This window comes from Coregonus lavaretus, assembly GCF_964263955.1.
Source record: "Coregonus lavaretus genome assembly, contig: HAP1_SCAFFOLD_384, whole genome shotgun sequence".
In the NCBI taxonomy this organism is placed as follows: Eukaryota; Metazoa; Chordata; class Actinopteri; order Salmoniformes; family Salmonidae; genus Coregonus; species Coregonus lavaretus.
The window spans coordinates 11,413-30,841 of record NW_028156075.1 but is presented as its reverse complement, the minus strand read 5'-3'; positions in this window follow the sequence as shown (position 1 = coordinate 30,841).

Sequence of the window (19,429 nt, the reverse complement as noted above, 5' to 3'; positions counted from 1 at the left end):
CATAACATGATGCAGCCACCATCATGCTTGAAAATATGAAGAGTGGTACTCAGTGACGTGTTGGATTTGTCCCAAACATAACACTTTGTATTCAGGACATAAAGTGAATTCCTTTTCCACATTTTTTGCAGTTTTACTTTAGTGCCATATTGCAAACAGGATGCATATTTTGAAATATTTTATTCTGTACAGGCTTCCTTCTTTTCACTATCATTTTTAGGTTAGTATTGTAGAGTTAACTACAATGTGGTTGATCCAGGCTCAGTTTTCTATCACAGCCATTAACCATTTTAATGTCACCATTAAAGAGGTTTCATTTCTTTTACATTTTAGGAATTTAGCAGACACTTTTATCCAGAGCGACTGACAGTTAGTTCATTCACCTTACTGTAGCTAGGTGGGACATTTCTCAGTTATAGTAAGTAAATAAAGTAGCTATCAGCAGTCGGAGCTAGTAAGGGGGAATGAAAAGTAAAGTGTGAGTGTTAGTTCACGAGGCTATTTCTTTTGGGGGGCAACTGATTTCGGAAGGACGCCTGTATCTTTGTATTGACTGGGTGTATTGATACACCTTTCAAAATGTAATTAATAACTTCACCATGCTCAAAGGGCTATTCAATGTCTGCTTTTTTTACCCATCAACAATAAGTGCCCATCTTTGCAAGGCGTTGGAAAACCTCCCTGGTCTTTGTGGTTGAATCTGTGTTTGAAATGTACTGCTCGACAGAGGGACCTTGTAATCGTTAAGGACTGGGGAGTTTTTCAGGATAAGAAATAAATGGAATGGAGCTAAACACAGGTAACATCCTAGAGGAAAACCTGGTTCAGTCTGCTTTCCACCAGACAATGGGAGATTAATTCACCTTTCAGCAGGACAATAACCGAAAACACAATGCCAAATCTACACTGGAGTTGCTTACCGAGAAGACCGTGAACCAGCTTCACCTGGAATGCATTTCAATTCAAACAGGTGTGCCTTCTTAAAAGTTAATTTGTGGAATGTCTTTCCTTCTTAATGCGTTTGAGCCAATCAGTTGTGTTGTGACAAGGTAGGGGGGGTATACAGAAGATAGCCCTATTTGGTAAAATACCAAGTCCATATTATGGCAAGTACAGCTCAAATAAGCAAAGAGAAACAACAGTCCATCATTACTTTAAGACATGGTCAGTCAATCCGGAACATTTGAAGAACTTTGAACGTTTCTTCAAGTGCAGTCGCAAAAAAAAAAAAAAAAAAAAACCCTCAAGCGCTATGATGAAACTGGCTCTCATGAGGACCGCCACAGGAAAGGAAGACCCAGAGTTACCTCTGCTGCAGAGGATAAGTTCATTAGAGTTACCAGCCTCAGAAATTGCAGCCCAAATAAATGCGCCACAGAGTTCAAATAACAGACACATCTCAACATCAACTGTTCAGAGGAGACTTTGAATCAGGCCTTCATGGTCAAATTGCTGCAAAGAAACCACTACTAAAGGACACCAATAATAAGAAGAGACCTGCTTGGGCCAAGAAACACGAGCAATGGACATTAGACCGGTGGAAATTTGTCCTTTGGTCTGGAGTCCAAATTTGAGATTTTTGGTTCCAGCTGCCATGTCTTTGTGAGACACTGTGTGGGTGAACGGATGATCTCCGCATGTGTATTTCCCACCGTAAAGCATGGAGGAGGAGGTGTGGGGGTGCTTTGCTGGTGACATGGTCTCTGATTTATTTAGAATTCAAGGCACACTTAACCAGCATGGCTACCACAGAATTCTGCAGCGATACGCCATCCCATCTGGTTTGGGTTTGGTGGGACAATCATTTGATTTTCAACAGGACAATGACCCAACACACACCTCCAGGCTGTGTAAGAAGGAGAGTGATGGAGTGCTGCATCAGATGATCTGGCCTCCACAATCCGCCGACCTCAACCAAATTGAGATGGTTTGGGATGAGTCGGACTGCAGAGTGAAGGAAAAGCAGCTAACAAGTGCTCAGCATATGTGGGAACTCCTTCAAGATTTTTTTGATTTGTTTAACACTTTTATTTGGTTACAACATGATTCCATATGTGTTATTTCATAGTTTTGATGTCTTCACTATTATTCTACAATGTAAAAATAAAGAAAAACCCTTGAATTAGTAGGTGTGTCCAAACTTTTGACTGGTAGTGTGTGTGTGTGTGTGTATATATATATATATATATATATATATATATATATATATATATATATATATATATATGGATATGTAGTTCAGGGATTCTTGAAAGACGCGACAGTCTCTTTTTTCACATATTTCACATATATTTTTTCACATATTTTCACATATAAGTATCAGCTATCACACCATGTAAAGGAACAACCTAATTCTTAAATGTTTTCATAAAATGCAACCAACTGGATTGATGTCGACTCCGTCAGTCATCATAAGGCATTTTATTTTTACATTTATTGTCCGATGAGTTTTTAAAGGCCCTGATTTGTTTAATTCTAACATAAGATGATTCAAATATGTAATACAGTTCTCCAAACTTACTTTTTTGTTTTATTTTGTAGTGCTATACACTTGATTGTACAAAACATTAGGAACACCTTCCTAATATTGAGTTGCACCCCCCTTTTGCCCTCAGAACAGCCTCAATTCGTCAGGGCGTGGACTCTACAAGATGTCGAAAGCGTTCCACAGGGAAGCTGGCCCATATTGACTCCAATGCTTCCAACAGTTGGAGTCTTTTTTGTTGTTGATCGTCCTCTTAGTGGCAGACCACGTGTAACAACACCTGCACAGGATTGGTACAACCAAACATCACACCTGCGGGACAGGTACAGGATGGCAACGACTGTGTACAAGTGTTATTTTAGTGTTCCCTTTATTTTTTGGAGCAGTGTATATTTTACTAACAAATTCCATGACTTCAGTTTGATCCTCCTGATGTGATGGAGGTGATGGAGGTCATTGGTAACTGTTAGAGCCGATTTGGGCATATTTTGTATAAAAGACTGAACATACTGAGCTCCATGTACATTTGTGTAAATATATTAAATATTAATGTATATGATGAAATATTAGGTACGTACCTTTATGATTTATTTACCGGATTGAGATATATTCATTTGTTATTAGTGTAACTCAGTTTTTGGCCCCCCCTCTTGCCCATTCATTGTACTGTGTTAATTGTGTTAGTATAAAGGCAGGAAGTTGGGCCTTCGGGGGGAGGAGTCCTTGCTAGATGCGGGAGCGGTATAGTTTTTTGACCATATAGACATACAGAAATACAGACAGACAGGTCATATTATATTATGTATTTGCATTTCAAGTAATCTCTGCTTTAAGTTGATTGGAGAATACCTTTTTGTTAGATAAGAAGAATAAACATTTTATGTTGCACTATATCCCTGGATCTCATTGAATGTTTGGCCGTTTGGAAACGTTGAGTGTGGACTGTATGCGTCCGAAACAACCCCGCTTCAGGCTAGGGCAGTGGCTATGGTAAAGAGGAAAGGAAGCCACTACATTCAAGTCAAAAAACTCCGTGAAGGATTACTACCGGAAGGAAATCTCCGGTTCGGACACACGCTGGACTTTGTTCTATTTGTAATTGCATTCGGACCATAAGGACAGCTCGCTTGGAAGGATTTGAACTCCTAGATTTCGCCAGCCGTGAGTAACCACTGCGAATGAATGAGCTGCCCTGTTCAAGGCGATCGTTTGATCATGCATATTATGGAAGCGCAAATGTGCTTATAATTGGAATGTTTGATAAACTTGGGAATGGAATTCAAAATACAGCGCTGTGAAAACAATTAAGAAGTTTAAGTTTGGGAAACACAGATCCTATGCACAATGTAGCCTAATCATATATCTAATATTTGGCCTAACGTGGAAATGCAATCCATCAACGCAACGAATGCAACTTAAGGATCTAAAGATACTGCGTGTTAAAACTTCATTAAAGGGACAAAACCTCAACGGGATGAAATGTTTAAAACGCATCTAAAATGCCAAACTTGCACATGTGCAATTCAAAATGGGTCAATATGCTGAAATGGATGACTGTGTTTTTAAAGATTAAAGGAGGTCTAAAGGGGCATTACGTTTAACAATCAAACCAACAACCGTGTCATTGTAAATTGAGTGAACTAAAAGTGAATGATGGAGGAGGAAATCCCAAATAAGACTCCACTGGAGAGGGCAGAGGAGCATCTAAATTCACTCTATGCAGCCCGGAGAGGCAAACTTGGAGTGTGTACACGCAAAATGAATGAAATAAAAGTCCTTCTTGTTGATGGAGGAAACATTGCAACTGTGAATGAGAGTCTTGAAGCATTTGATGCTGTGCTCAATGACTTTAAGAAGGCTCATGAATCTGTGCTAGAGCTGGTCACAGAGGAGGAACAGGAACAGGAGAGCATTAACTACTATCAACCAAGAATGAGAACTTATGAACATTTCCTGAAAGAGGTGGAAATATGGAAAAAGGCTGAAGTTGAGCCACAAACGCTCATTGAACCACATGACAGCATTTCCAATGTGTCAAAAATATCAAGTAAAACTAAGTATTCTAAGACTGCTTCCTCAGTGTCCTCTGAACGCCTTAAAGCCGAGGCAGAACGAGCAGCTCTACTAGCTCGCCAAGCATCATTACAAGACAAGCATGCATTGGAACTGGAGAAAGCTCAACTGAATGTTAGGATGGAAAAAATGGCACTGGAAACGGACATAGCAGCATATAATGCCAAACTGAAGGTCCTGGAGAGTACCGAGTCAACTTCTCAATCCCATTCTGTGGCAGCCCATTTACTAAGCCAAGAAGATGGAATGAACTCTTATTTTGAGAAACAGGAACCAGAGGTCTATGTGGAACCTGAACCATCACCTGTTGAGTTTGCTGCATTAGGTGCAGTTCCAAAGACCCCACTACAAAGAGTTTTACAACAACCGACCACAAAGCCATCAAACCCTATTCCGAAAACAGTCGTAAACCACACTCTTCAGCAGCCAACAGCAAGGTCTAGCAATCGACACAGAATCAACACTGCGGGTATCAGCCATAATACCAGCCATGATAACCTCTCTACTGTCATGCAAAGGCAGAATGAAATTGCTGACCTCCTTGTACTACAGCACAAACAAGCCACACTCCCTGTTAGGGAGATACCTATGTTTGACGGTGATCCTCTAAACTTTAGGCCATTCATGCGTGCATTTGAGCATGGTATAGAAGATAAGACAAGCAGTCACCAGGATAGGCTCTATTACCTGGAACAATACACCTCTGGTCAGCCCAAGGATCTGGTCCGTAGTTGTCTGCATATGGAAGCCAGAAGAGGCTATGCAGTAGCTAAGAGGTTGTTAAAGGAACACTTTGGCAATGAAATCAAAGTCACCACTGCTTACATGGAAAAGGCTTGGAACTGGACAAACATCAAACCCGATGATGGAAAGGGACTGGGTGGTTATGCACTCTATCTAAGAGGTTGCTGTAACGCTATGCAAGACCTACAGAACATGGAAGAGCTTAATCTTCCCTCCAACATAAAGCTGATCATGTCAAAACTTCCCTACAAACTAAGGGGAAAATGGAGGTCTATGGCATGTGATATTTTAGAGAGAAGTCACCTGAGGGCCCAGTTCAGTGACCTGGTAACGTTCATGGAAAAACAGGCCAAAATACTGCAGGATCCGTTGTATGGAGATATTCAAGATCCCCTGTACAACAAAAGGTTTTTAAAACCCAAAACAGAAGCTGACTTTAAACAGCAGTTCAAGTCCAAGAGTAGGGGAAGCAGCTTTGCCACTACAGTAGCTGTAGTGGCAGATTGTGACTCTGAAAAACCTTTAAAAGAACAAACATTCAAAGTAAAGAGACCAGGCACCTACCCTTCTGATGCTCCCAGTATCTCATGTATATTTTGTGCTGGTGCGCATTTATTGGTCGACTGCCAACAGGTGAAGGCACAGCCACATGAATTCAAGGTTGAGTTTCTGAGATCAAAAGGCCTTTGTTTTGGCTGTTTGATGAGAGGACACTTAAGCAGAGAATGTAAAAGAAGGATGACCTGTCAGAGCTGTCAAAGAAAGCACCCCACTATCCTGCACATTGAAGGAAGAGAGAGATTTAGATCTCAAAAGGCAGATATGAGTGGTGTAGCAGTAAAGCGGGAGGAGACTGTCAGCAGTGCTCTTGTTTCACTGGAAGCTGGTGAAGATACCGGGGCCGGTACAGATTGTGCACTTGCAATTGTGCCAGTTCAAGTAAAGGTGGCAAATGGAAGCAAGTCTGTGTTAACCTATGCGTTTCTCGATTCTGGTAGCTCAGCAACATTTTGTACGGAGAGACTCATGAGGCAGTTGCAAGCTAAAGGCAGTGCGACTGAAATTCTGCTACGCACAATGGGGCAGGAGAGTCCTACCAAGAGCTTTGAGATATCTGGATTAGAGATTGGCAATGTGGAAGGCAACACATTTCTTGCATTACCAAAGGTCTACACCCAACATAAGATCCCAGTGACAAGAGAAAACATTCCCACTCAGAAAGAGCTCAAAAGGTGGCCATACCTGAAAGAGGTTCAGTTGAAGGAGATTGATGCTGACGTCGAACTTCTGATTGGCGTAAATGCTCCAAAGGCAATGGAACCCTGGCAAATCATAAATAGCCAAGGCAACGGACCGTATGCAGTGAAAACCCTCTTAGGATGGGTGATGAATGGTCCTCTCAACAGTTGTACCATGGCAGAAGAATCCGGGCGTCCTACGGTGATGGCCAATCGTATCTCAATGGCCGACCTGGGGGTTCTTCTTGTAAATCAGTACAACCATGACTTCCCTGAGAGAGAGTATGAAGAGAAAAGTGAGATGTCAGCTGAGGATCGTAGGTTTATGGAGATAGTATCAAGCTCCATAACCCTCAAAGACCATCACTACTACTTACCGTTGCCCTTTCGCAACAAAGATGTAGTCCTGCCAAACAACCGCGACATGGCAAAGCAGCGGGCTCTAAATATTATCAGGAAGTTCAAGAAGGACAAAGGTTACGCTGCAGAGTACAAAGGCTTCATGGAAGAGATGATAACAAAAGGTTACGCCGAGAAGGTACCACAAGAACAGCTCCTCAGAGAGAAAGGCAAGGTATGGTACATACCACACCATGGCGTTCACCATAAGCGCAAAGGAACGATACGAGTGGTGTTTGACTGTTCATCATCCTATAAAGGTACATCTCTTAACAGTGAACTCCTTCAAGGCCCTGACCTGGCAAACACGCTTATAGGAGTCTTGCTAAGATTTCGGCAAGAGCACATTGCCATGATGGCAGACATCGAAGGAATGTTCCATCAAGTACGTGTCCATGAAGATGACTTAGACTTCCTGCGATTCCTATGGTGGCCGGATGGTGATACTAACAAAAGATTGGAGGAGTACAGAATGACAGTACATCTTTTCGGTGCTATATCCTCTCCAAGTTGTGCAAACTTTGCACTGCGAAAGACTGCAGAAGACAACTGTGAGGGGTACGATGAAGAGGTGATTCAAACAGTCAAGTCCAACTTCTATGTTGATGACTGCCTCAAGTCAGTGGCCACAGAAGAACAAGCCATAGCTCTCACAAGAAACCTCAGGGATGTGTGCTCTCAAGGTGGGTTCAAATTGACCAAGTGGGTCAGCAACAGTCGCACCGTACTAGCTTCTATCCCTGATGAACACAAAGCCAAGCAGATAAAAGAACTGGACCTGGACAGAGAAAAGCTGCCTGTTGAAAGAGCACTTGGAATCCGATGGAACATTGAAAGGGATGTGTTTACCTTCCAGGTCACTGTCAAGAACAGACCCCTTACAAGAAGAGGTATTCTCTCAACTGTCAGCTCTATTTATGATCCATTAGGTTTCCTCGCCCCATTCGTATTAAAGGCAAAGCAAATTCTTCAAGTGCTCTGCAAGCTAAAGTGTGGATGGGACGAAGTCATCCCTGAAGAACACTCTATTTCATGGAAGAGATGGCTCTCAGAGCTGGACCAGCTCTCCAGATTCCAGATCAACAGGTGTATGATGCCGGAGAACTTTGGTCAAATCAAGACCAGCTGCATCACTTCGGTGATGCAAGTGAACAAGGTTATGGCACGGCAAGCTACCTTAGGTTCACAAACGTTATGGAAAAGGTCCACATCGCATTCATACTGGGGAAATCAAGGGTGACTCCACTCAAGCAGATGACGATCCCCAGACTGGAACTTGCTGCAGCAACATTGGCAGTGCGAGTGGACAGGATGTTAAGGTTGGAGCTCCAGATTGAACTTGAGGAGTCAACTTTCTGGACAGACAGCCAGTCGGTGCTAAAATACATCCGCAACGATACCAAGAGATTCCATACTTTTGTGGCGAATAGGGTTGCTATGATCCGTGACCTATCGAAAGCAAAACAGTGGAGGTATTTGAACTCCAAACACAACCCAGCCGATGATGCCTCAAGAGGATTACATGTTGAAACTTTCCTGAACTCAAAGAGATGGCGCAAAGGACCAGAATTCCTGGAGAAAACAGAAACACAATGGCCGAAAGTCCCCGAGGAGCTTGGCTCCATCCCTCCAGATGATCCAGAGGTGAGAAAAGACGTCATCGTAAACAGTACATGTGTGGAAGAAAAGAGTCCGACCAGCAAACTGATTGAGTACTATTCAACATGGAACAGCTTGAAGAAAGCAGTTGCCTGGATGCTGAAACTGAAGAGACTTCTACTACAGTTAAGCCAGAAAAGGAAAGTTCTCACCCAAACTGATCCAGGATCAGATCAGAGTCTGACAAACTCACTGAAGGAACAAATTTACAAGTTCAAACTGACGTTTGGAAAAGAAAGTCTGTCTGTAGATGACCTAGATGAAGCAGTAAAGGTCATCATTCGATATGAGCAACGACAGCACTTTAAACAAGAAATTGCACTAGTTGTAAAAGGAAAACAATGTGCCAAGAGAAGTGGCTCAATCTGTAAGCTTGATCCAATAGTTGACAATGGCATTCTGAGAGTAGGAGGAAGGTTAAGCAAAGCTGCTATGCCTACGGAACTAAAGAATCCTATGATCCTGCCCAAAGACTCCTACATCTCCAGACTGATCTTACTCCACATCCATGAGCAGGTTGGCCACTCTGGGAGAGGTCACATGCTTTCTAGACTTCGCCAGCGATATTGGATACCCTGTGCCAACTCCTTAGCAAGGAAGATCCTTAAGAGCTGTGTCTTCTGCAGGCGGATGCAAGCTAGAGCTGGGGAACAGAAGATGGCTGACCTTCCACAAGATCGGGTAGCACCTGATTTGCCGCCTTTCACCCATGTGGGCATAGATTACTTTGGCCCCATAGAGGTGAAGCGAGGCCGCGTTCATGTGAAGCGGTATGGTGTGATCTTTACTTGCCTTGTGAGTCGAGCTGTCCATCTAGAAGTTGCTAGTTATCTGGATACTGATTCCTGCATCAATGCCCTGCGCAGGTTCATCTGTCGAAGGGGCCCAGTAACAAGTATCAGAACAGACAATGGCACCAACTTTGTTGGAACACACAGAGAGCTAGGAGAAGCTCTGAAAGAGCTGGATCACAACAAGATTCAAAATAAATTACTGAAGGAAGGAGTGACATGGTCATTCAACCCTCCCTCTGGAGCCCACCATGGGGGGGTATGGGAGAGGTTGATCCGACTGGTGAAAAAGATCCTCTATTCAGTCCTTAAAGAGCAAGTACTGGATGATGAGGCTTTGCAGACAGCCTTGTGTGAAGTTGAGGCGATTATGAACGACAGACCAATCACTACTGTAACAAATGACCCTAACGATCTAGAACCCCTGACTCCGAACCATCTGCTTCATCTGAAAGCAAAGCCAGTCCTGCCACCAGGACTATTCCAGAGAAGTGACCTATACTCACGAAGGAGATGGAAGCAAGTACAATATATCACTGACCTCTTCTGGAAGAGATGGATCAGGGAGTATCTTCCACTTATGCAGGAGCGGAACAAGTGGAACAAAACTAAGAGAAACTTCAGTCCTGGTGACCTTGTGGTCATCGTCGATGACACCGCCCCAAGGAACTCTTGGCTAATGGGGCGTGTGGTGAAGGCTTTGCCAGGGGCCAAAGGTCTTGTCCGGAGCGTCATGGTTAAGACTAAGACCAATATCCTACAGAGACCTATCAATAAACTCTGTCTGCTCCTTGAGGCGACGAAGTGAGACACACACACACACATACACAGTGCTCCATCTTTGAATCACGTGCACCTCTGATTCGTTGATGTCGTACTCTTACATTCTTTGATGTCATACATTTTGTGGACGTCAAACTCTTGACATTTTTTGGAAGTTGAACACCTTTACACTTCAACTCAGACTGAGATCTATGGACTATTTTCCTATATGGCACCTTGTATATTTGTATATAGCTATGAACTGTAATGGTGCTCTGGTATAGAATGTTTTTGTATTGGCTCTACGTTTGAATATTAAGTAATTGTTGTGCATTCAGTGCAGTCAACAATTAGGGGCCGGTATGTTAGAGCCGATTTGGGCATATTTTGTATAAAAGACTGAACATACTGAGCTCCATGTACATTTGTGTAAATATATTAAATATTAATGTATATGATGAAATATTAGGTACGTACCTTTATGATTTATTTACCGGATTGAGATATATTCATTTGTTATTAGTGTAACTCAGTTTTTGGCCCCCCCTCTTGCCCATTCATTGTACTGTGTTGATTGTGTTAGTATAAAGGCAGGAAGTTGGGCCTTCGGGGGGAGGAGTCCTTGCTAGATGCGGGAGCGGTATAGTTTTTTGACCATATAGACATACAGAAATACAGACAGACAGGTCATATTATATTATGTATTTGCATTTCAAGTAATCTCTGCTTTAAGTTGATTGGAGAATACCTTTTTGTTAGATAAGAAGAATAAACATTTTTTGTTGCACTATATCCCTGGATCTCATTGAATGTTTGGCCGTTTGGAAACGTTGAGTGTGGACTGTATGCGTCCGAAACAACCCCGCTTCAGGCTAGGGCAGTGGCTATGGTAAAGAGGAAAGGAAGCCACTACAGTAACTATCAGCAGCAGGTCATGATGAGATTGGTGCCTCTTTGGTGAAATCAGAGTCTTCTTCGATCACTGAGCCTCTAACGTACATCTTCACCAAATCTATGCAAACTGGTTTTGTTCCTAAAGATCTGAAAATGGCCAAACGTATCCCCCTCTATGAATCTGGGGATCCAAGATCTTTTACAAATTAATCGCCCAATATCTGTACTTCCATGTTTTTCTAAAATACTAGAAAAGTTGGTGTATACGGGAATGTTGAAACATTTAAATCAACACCGTATTCTATATGAGCACCAATATGGTTTCAACACTGTATTCTATATGAACACCAATATGGTTTCAACACTGTATTCTATATGAGCACCAATATGGTTTCAACACTGTATTCTATATGAGCACCAATATGGTTTCAACACTGTATTCTATATGAGCACCAATATGGTTTCAACACCGTATTCTATATGAACACCAATATGGTTTCAACACTGTATTCTATATGAGCACCAATATGGTTTCAGCACTGTATTCTATATGAGCACCAATATGGTTTCAACACTGTATTCTATATGAACACCAATATGGTTTCAACACTGTATTCTATATGAGCACCAATATGGTTTCAACACTGTATTCTATATGAGCACCAATATGGTTTCAGCACTGTATTCTATATGAACACCAATATGGTTTCAACACTGTATTCTATATGAGCACCAATATGGTTTCAGCACTGTATTCTATATGAGCACCAATATTGTCTTCGTAAAAACTACTCCACAGATATCTCTTTTGCAACTTGTGGATAATATCTTTACAGCCCTTAACAACAATGAATACGCTCTTGGCATCTTTTTAGATTTATCCAAAGCGTTTGACACAGTTGATGAAATATGACTTTCTAAGTTGATTATACATACAGTATAATTGGTTATATAGTTATGTTTATGATAGAGAATAATTTGTTTATGCAAATGGCTGTACCAGGGACAAGATCTACTGTGGCGTCCCACAGGGTTCAATAATTGGACCTTTGTTATTCCTAATCTATATTAATGACCTTGGACCTTTGTTATTCCTAATCTATATCAATGACCTTGCTGCTGAGTCTTCTACTGTACTTCCCATTCTCTTTGCTGATGATACCAATTAGATTTTATCACAAGAATTTTGATTCACTAATTAATGAAGCCAACTCAGGCATGGCCACATTTTCTGAACAGTTCCAGGTAAACAAATGATCTTTAAATGTAAAAAAATCCAACTTTGTGTTCACTAGTAAGAATAAAAATATTTTTAATAATAATAATAATATGCCATTTAGCAGACGCTTTTATCCAAAGCGACTTACAGTCATGTGTGCATACATTTTTACGTATGGGTGGTCCCGGGGATCGAACCCACTACCCTGGCGTTACAAGCGCCATGCTCTACCAGCTGAGCTACAGAGGACTTCAAATTAATTTTTAAAAGAGCCAGAATCTCAATTGGTGGGAATGAAATGGAACAAGTCACATCCACTAGTTTTAATTGATGAAAAGTTATCCTGGAAAGATCATATTCAATGTGTCTGCAGCAAAGTGATGTAATCTGTTGGTATCATCAGAAAGATGAGTGGCTTGGTTCATTCTGTAGCTTCATTTACCCATCTCATTTACTGTAATATTGTCTGGGCCAGTACATACAGTGAGGGAAAAAAGTATTTGATCCCCTGCTGATTTTGCACGTTTGCCCACTGACAAAGACATGATCAGTCTATAATTTTAATGGTAGGTTTATTTGAACAGTGAGAGACAGAATAACAAGAAAATAAATCCAGAAAAACGCATGTCAAAAATGTTATAAATTGATTTGCATTTTAATTCTCCCTGGTGTCTTTTATACAGGTAACGAGCTGAGATTAGGAGCACACTCTTAAAGGGAGTGCTCCTAATCTCAGCTTGTTACCTGTATAAAAGACACCTGTCCACAGAAGCAACCAATCAATCAGATTCCAAACTCTCCACCATGGCCAAGACCAAAGAGCTCTCCAAGGATGTCAGGGACAAGATTGTAGACCTACACAAGGCTGGAATGGGCTACAAAACCATCGCCAAGCAGCTTGGTGAGAAGGTGACAACAGTTGGTGCAATTAGTCGCAAATGGAAGAAACACAAAAGAACTGTCAATCTCCCACGGCCTGGGGCTCCATGCAAGATCTCACCTCGTGGAGTTGCAATGATCATGAGAACGGTGAGGAATCAGCCCAGAACTACACGGGAGGATCTTGTCAATGATCTCAAGGAAGCTGGGACCATAGTCACCAAGAAAACAATTGGTAACACACTACGCCGTGAAGGACTGAAATCCTGCAGCCGCCCGCAAGGTCCCCCTGCTCAAAAAAGCACATATACATGCCCATCTGAAGTTTGCCAATGAACATCTGAATGATTCAGAGGAGAACAGGGTGAAACTGTTGTGGTCAGATGAGACCAAAATGGAGCTCTTTGACATCAACTCAACTCGCCGTGTTTGGAGGAGGAGGAATGCTGTCTATGACCCCAAGAACACCATCCCCACCATCAAACATGGAGGTGGAAACATCATGCTTTGGGGGTGTTTTTCTGCTAAGGGGACAGGACAACTTCACCGCATCAAAGGGACGATGGACGGCGCCATGTACCGTCAAATCTTGGGTGAGAACCTCCTTCCCTCAGCCAGGGCATTGAAAATGGGTCGTGGATGGGTATTCCAGCATGACAATGACCCAAAACACACGGCCAAGGCAACAAAGGAGTGGCTCAAGAAGAAGCACATTAAGGTCCTGGAGTGGCCTAGCCAGTCTCCAAACCTTAATGACTAGGAGAAGATCTGCAAAGAGGAGTGGGACAAAATCCCTCCTGAGATGTGTGCAAACCTGGTGGCCAACTACAAGAAACGTCTGACCTCTGTGATTGCCAACAAGGGTTTTGCCACCAAGTACTAAATCATGTTTTGCAGAGGGGTCAAATACTTATTTCCCTAATTAAAATACAAAATCAATTTATAACATTTTTGACATGCGTTTTTCTGGATTTTGTTGTTGTTATTCTGTCTCTCACTGTTCAAATAAACCTACCATTAAAATTATAGACTGATCATTTCTTTGTCAGTGGGCAAACGTACAAAATCAGCAGGGGATCAAATACTTTTTTCCCTCACTGTAGATGGGAACATATCAGACCTGGGGTGGGGGTCTGGGAGAATGTGCTGGAAGTGTCTAAACCTGGGGAAGGAGCCTGGTGGGTAGGATGTCCTGACCTGGATCTACTGGGGGTTGGGGAGGGGGATGTCCTGACCTGGATCTACTGGGGGTTGGGGAGGGGGATGTCCTGACCTGGATCTACTGGGGGTTGGGGAGGGGGATACTGGAGCCTGGTGGGTGGGATGTACAGGGGACAGACGGTAGGTGAGCTCTAAACCCAGCCCGGCGAATTACTTGGAATCTCAGGAAGCTGAGGATGGGGATATTGGAGCCTTAACCTCAGTTTTCAAAGGGGAACGCCAGTTTAGGGAAAGGCTGAAAAGGGCCTATCAGGAGATGAGTGAAGTAATGGTAGAACGGAATAAAAGGGCCAGTTAAAACTGCGGAGGTGATGGAGCTCCGGACCTCTAGGGCTATAACTAGAGGAACTAGAGGTGATGGAGCTCCGGACCTCTAGGGCTATAACTAGAGGCACTAGAGGTGATGGAGCTCCGGACCTCTAGGGCTATAACTAGAGGTGATGGAGCTCCGGACCTCTAGGGCTATAACTAGAGGACCTAGAGGTGATGGAGCTCCGGACCTCTAGGGCTATAACTAGAGGCACTAGAGGTGATGGAGCTCCGGACCTCTAGGGCTATAACTAGAGGAACTAGAGGTGATGGAGCTCCGGACCTCTAGGGCTATAACTAGAGGAACTAGAGGGACTAGGTAATAACTAGAGGACCTAGAGGTGATGGAGCTCCGGACCTCTAGGGCTATAACTAGAGGCACTAGAGGTGATGGAGCTCCGGACCTCTAGGGCTATAACTAGAGGACCTAGAGGTGATGGAGCTCCGGACCTCTAGGGCTATAACTAGAGGCACTAGAGGTGATGGAGCTCCGGACCTCTAGGGCTATAACTAGAGGAACTAGAGGTGATGGAGCTCCGGACCTCTAGGGCTATAACTAGAGGAACTAGAGGTGATGGAGCTCCGGACCTCTAGGGCTATAACTAGAGGAACTAGAGGTGATGGAGCTCCGGACCTCTAGGGCTATAACTAGAGGCACTAGAGGTGATGGAGCTCCGGACCTCTAGGGCTATAACTAGAGGAACTAGAGGTGATGGAGCTCCGGACCTCTAGGGCTATAACTAGAGGAACTAGAGGTGATGGAGCTCCGGACCTCTAGGGCTATAACTAGAGGAACTAGGTAATAACTAGAGGACCTAGAGGGACTAGGTAATAACTAGAGGAACTAGAGGTGATGGAGCTCCGGACCTCTAGGGCTATAACTAGAGGAACTAGAGGTGATGGAGCTCCAGACCTCTAGGGCTATAACTAGAGGTGATGGAGCTCCGGACCTCTAGGGCTATAACTAGAGGAACTAGAGGTGATGGAGCTCCGGACCTCTAGGGCTATAACTAGAGGAACTAGAGGTGATGGAGCTCCGGACCTCTAGGGCTATAACTAGAGGACCTAGAGGTGATGGAGTTCCGGACCTCTAGGGCTATAACTAGAGGAACTAGAGGTGATGGAGCTCCGGACCTCTAGGGCTATAACTAGAGGCACTAGAGGTGATGGAGCTCCGGACCTCTAGGGCTATAACTAGAGGAACTAGAGGTGATGGAGCTCCGGACCTCTAGGGCTATAACTAGAGGAACTAGAGGTGATGGAGCTCCGGACCTCTAGGGCTATAACTAGAGGAACTAGAGGTGATGGAGCTCCGGACCTCTAGGGCTATAACTAGAGGTGATGGAGCTCCGGACCTCTAGGGCTATAACTAGAGGAACTAGAGGGACTAGGTAATAACTAGAGGACCTAGAGGTGATGGAGCTCCGGACCTCTAGGGCTATAACTAGAGGAACTAGAGGTGATGGAGCTCCGGACCTCTAGGGCTATAACTAGAGGACCTAGAGGTGATGGAGCTCCGGACCTCTAGGGCTATAACTAGAGGAACTAGAGGTGATGGAGCTCCGGACCTATAGGGCTATAACTAGAGGAACTAGGTAATAACTAGAGGAACTAGAGGGACTAGGTAATAACTAGAGGAACTAGAGGTGATGGAGCTCCGGACCTCTAGGGCTATAACTAGAGGAACTAGAGGTGATGGAGCTCCGGACCTCTAGGGCTATAACTACAGGAACTAGAGGTGATGGAGCTCCGGACCTCTAGGGCTATAACTAGAGGAACTAGAGGTGATGGAGCTCTGGACCTCTAGGGCTATAACTAGAGGAACTAGAGGTGATGGAGCTCCGGACCTCTAGGGCTATAACTAGAGGAACTAGAGGTGATGGAGCTCCGGACCTCTAGGGTTATAACTAGAGGAACTAGAGGTGATGGAGCTCCGGACCTCTAGGGCTATAACTAGAGGAACTAGAGGTGATGGAGCTCCGGACCTCTAGGGCTTTAACTAGAGGTGATGGAGCTCCGGACCTCTAGGGCTATAACTAGAGGAACTAGAGGTGATGGAGCTCCGGACCTCTAGGGCTATAACTAGAGGACCTAGAGGTGATGGAGCTCCGGACCTCTAGGGCTATAACTAGAGGTGATGGAGCTCCGGACCTCTAGGGCTATAACTAGAGGACCTAGAGGTGATGGAGCTCCGGACCTCTAGGGCTATAACTAGAGGAAATAGAGGTGATGGAGCTCCGGACCTCTAGGGCTATAACTAGAGGAACTAGAGGTGATGGAGCTCCGTAACCTCTAGGGGTATAACTAGAGGAACTAGAGGAACTAGGTAATAACTAGAGGACCTAGAGGTGATGGAGCTCCGGACCTCTAGGGCTATAACTAGAGGGACTAGGTAATAACTAGAGGAACTAGAGGTGATGGAGCTCCGGACCTCTAGGGCTATAACTACAGGAACTAGAGGTGATGGAGCTCCGGACCTCTAGGGCTATAACTAGAGGCACTAGAGGTGATGGAGCTCCGGACCTCTAGGGCTATAACTAGAGGAACTAGAGGTGATGGAGCTCCGGACCTCTAGGGCTATAACTAGAGGAACTAGAGGTGATGGAGCTCCGGACCTCTAGGGCTATAACTAGAGGACCTAGAGGTGATGGAGCTCCGGACCTCTAGGGCTATAACTAGAGGACCTAGAGGTGATGGAGCTCCGGACCTCTAGGGCTATAGCTAGAGGAACTAGAGGTGATGGAGCTCCGGACCTCTAGGGCTATAACTAGAGGAACTAGAGGTGATGGAGCTCCGGACCTCTAGGGCTATAACTAGAGGACCTAGAGGTGATGGAGCTCCGGACCTCTAGGGCTATAACTAGAGGCACTAGAGGTGATGGAGCTCCGGACCTCTAGGGCTATAACTAGAGGACCTAGAGGTGATGGAGCTCCGGACCTCTAGGGCTATAACTAGAGGACCTAGAGGTGATGGAGCTCCGGACCTCTAGGGCTATAACTAGAGGAACTAGAGGTGATGGAGCTCCGGACCTCTAGGGCTATAACTAGAGGAACTAGAGGTGATGGAGCTCCGGACCTCTAGGGCTATAACTAGATGAACTAGAGGTGATGGAGCTCCGGACCTCTAGGGCTATAACTAGAGGAACTAGAGGTGATGGAGCTCCGGACCTCTAGGGCTATAACTAGAGGAACTAGAGGTGATGGAGCTCCGGACCTCTAGGGCTATAACTAGAGGAACTAGAGGGACTAGGTAATAACTAGAGGACCTAGAGGTGATGGAGCTCCGGACCTCTAGGGCTATAACTAGAGGTGATGGAGCTCCGGACGTCTAGGGCTATAACTAGAGGAACTAGGGGTGATGGAGCTCCGGACCTCTAGGGCTATAACTAGAGGAACTAGAGGGACTAGGTAATAACTAGAGGACCTAGAGGTGATGGAGCTCCGGACCTCTAGGGCTATAACTAGAGGTGATGGAGCTCCGGACCTCTAGGGCTATAACTAGAGGAACTAGAGGTGATGGAGCTCCGGACCTCTAGGGCTATAACTAGAGGAACTAGAGGGACTAGGTAATAACTAGAGGACCTAGAGGTGATGGAGCTCCGGACGTCTAGGGCTATAACTAGAGGTAATAACAGTAACTAGGTAATAACTAGAGGCTATAACAACCGAGTTGGAGAAACTGATGTTGAATCACTGGAGCTACTGAGTCTTTATGACTAGACAATGTAGGTGTGGATTACATTTTGGAGAGTCTAACTGGGGTGGGGAGAATTATTATTTATTTAACCCCCTTTTTTTCTCCCCAATTTCAATCTTGTCTCATCGCTACTACCACCGTGCTCAGGAGGTGAAGGTCGAGTCATGCGTCCTCCGAAACATGACCCGCCAAATCGCGCTTCTTAACACCCGCCTGCTTAACCTGGAAGCCAGCTGCACCAATGTGCACCGCCCTATGGGACTCCCGATCACGACCTGTGATACAGCCCGGGATCGAACCCGGGTCTGTAGTGACGCCTCTAGCTTTGCGATGCAGTTCCTTAGACCGCTGCGCCACTCGGGAGGCCCTGAGAAGGTTTTGTTTTAATTGGTTTTGAGTTACTAAAACTTTGTTTAGATGTTGTTTTTATCATAATTTTTTTTTTTTTAATAATGTTGAAAATGAAGGGAAAGCTGTATGTTTAGATGTTATTTTTGTTTGAGAAAAAAAAAAGAAATGATAAATGTTTGTCAACGTCTGGGTGAAACGGAATCAGGCGCAGGACACAGAACTGAGAAAATAAATGGATTTACTAAACCATAACAAACCCTCCACGCAGGGAAGAGCAGAACAACAGCTCACCAAACGACGTAAAACAACGGACAATTACGCACAAACTCAGGAGGGAAAACAGAGGTAATTATAGGGACACAAATAAACATAATGGGTAACAGGTGTGATTAATAAAGACAAGACTAGTGGAACACAGAAACATCGATCGGTAGCAGCTAGTACTCCGGTGATGACGAACCCCGAAGCCTGCCCGAGCAAGGAGGAGGGGCAGCCTCGGCTGTATTCGTGACAGTACCCCCCGACACCGGCCTCGGGGACGGCCAGGAGGACGAGGAGCAGGGCGAGTCGGATGACGACGATGGAACTCCCTTAACAAGGAGGGATCGAGGATGTCCCTCCTTGGAACCCAGCTCCGTTCCTCCGGACCGTACCCCTCCCACTCCACGAGATACTGCAGGCCTCCCACCCGACGCCTCGAATCCAGAAT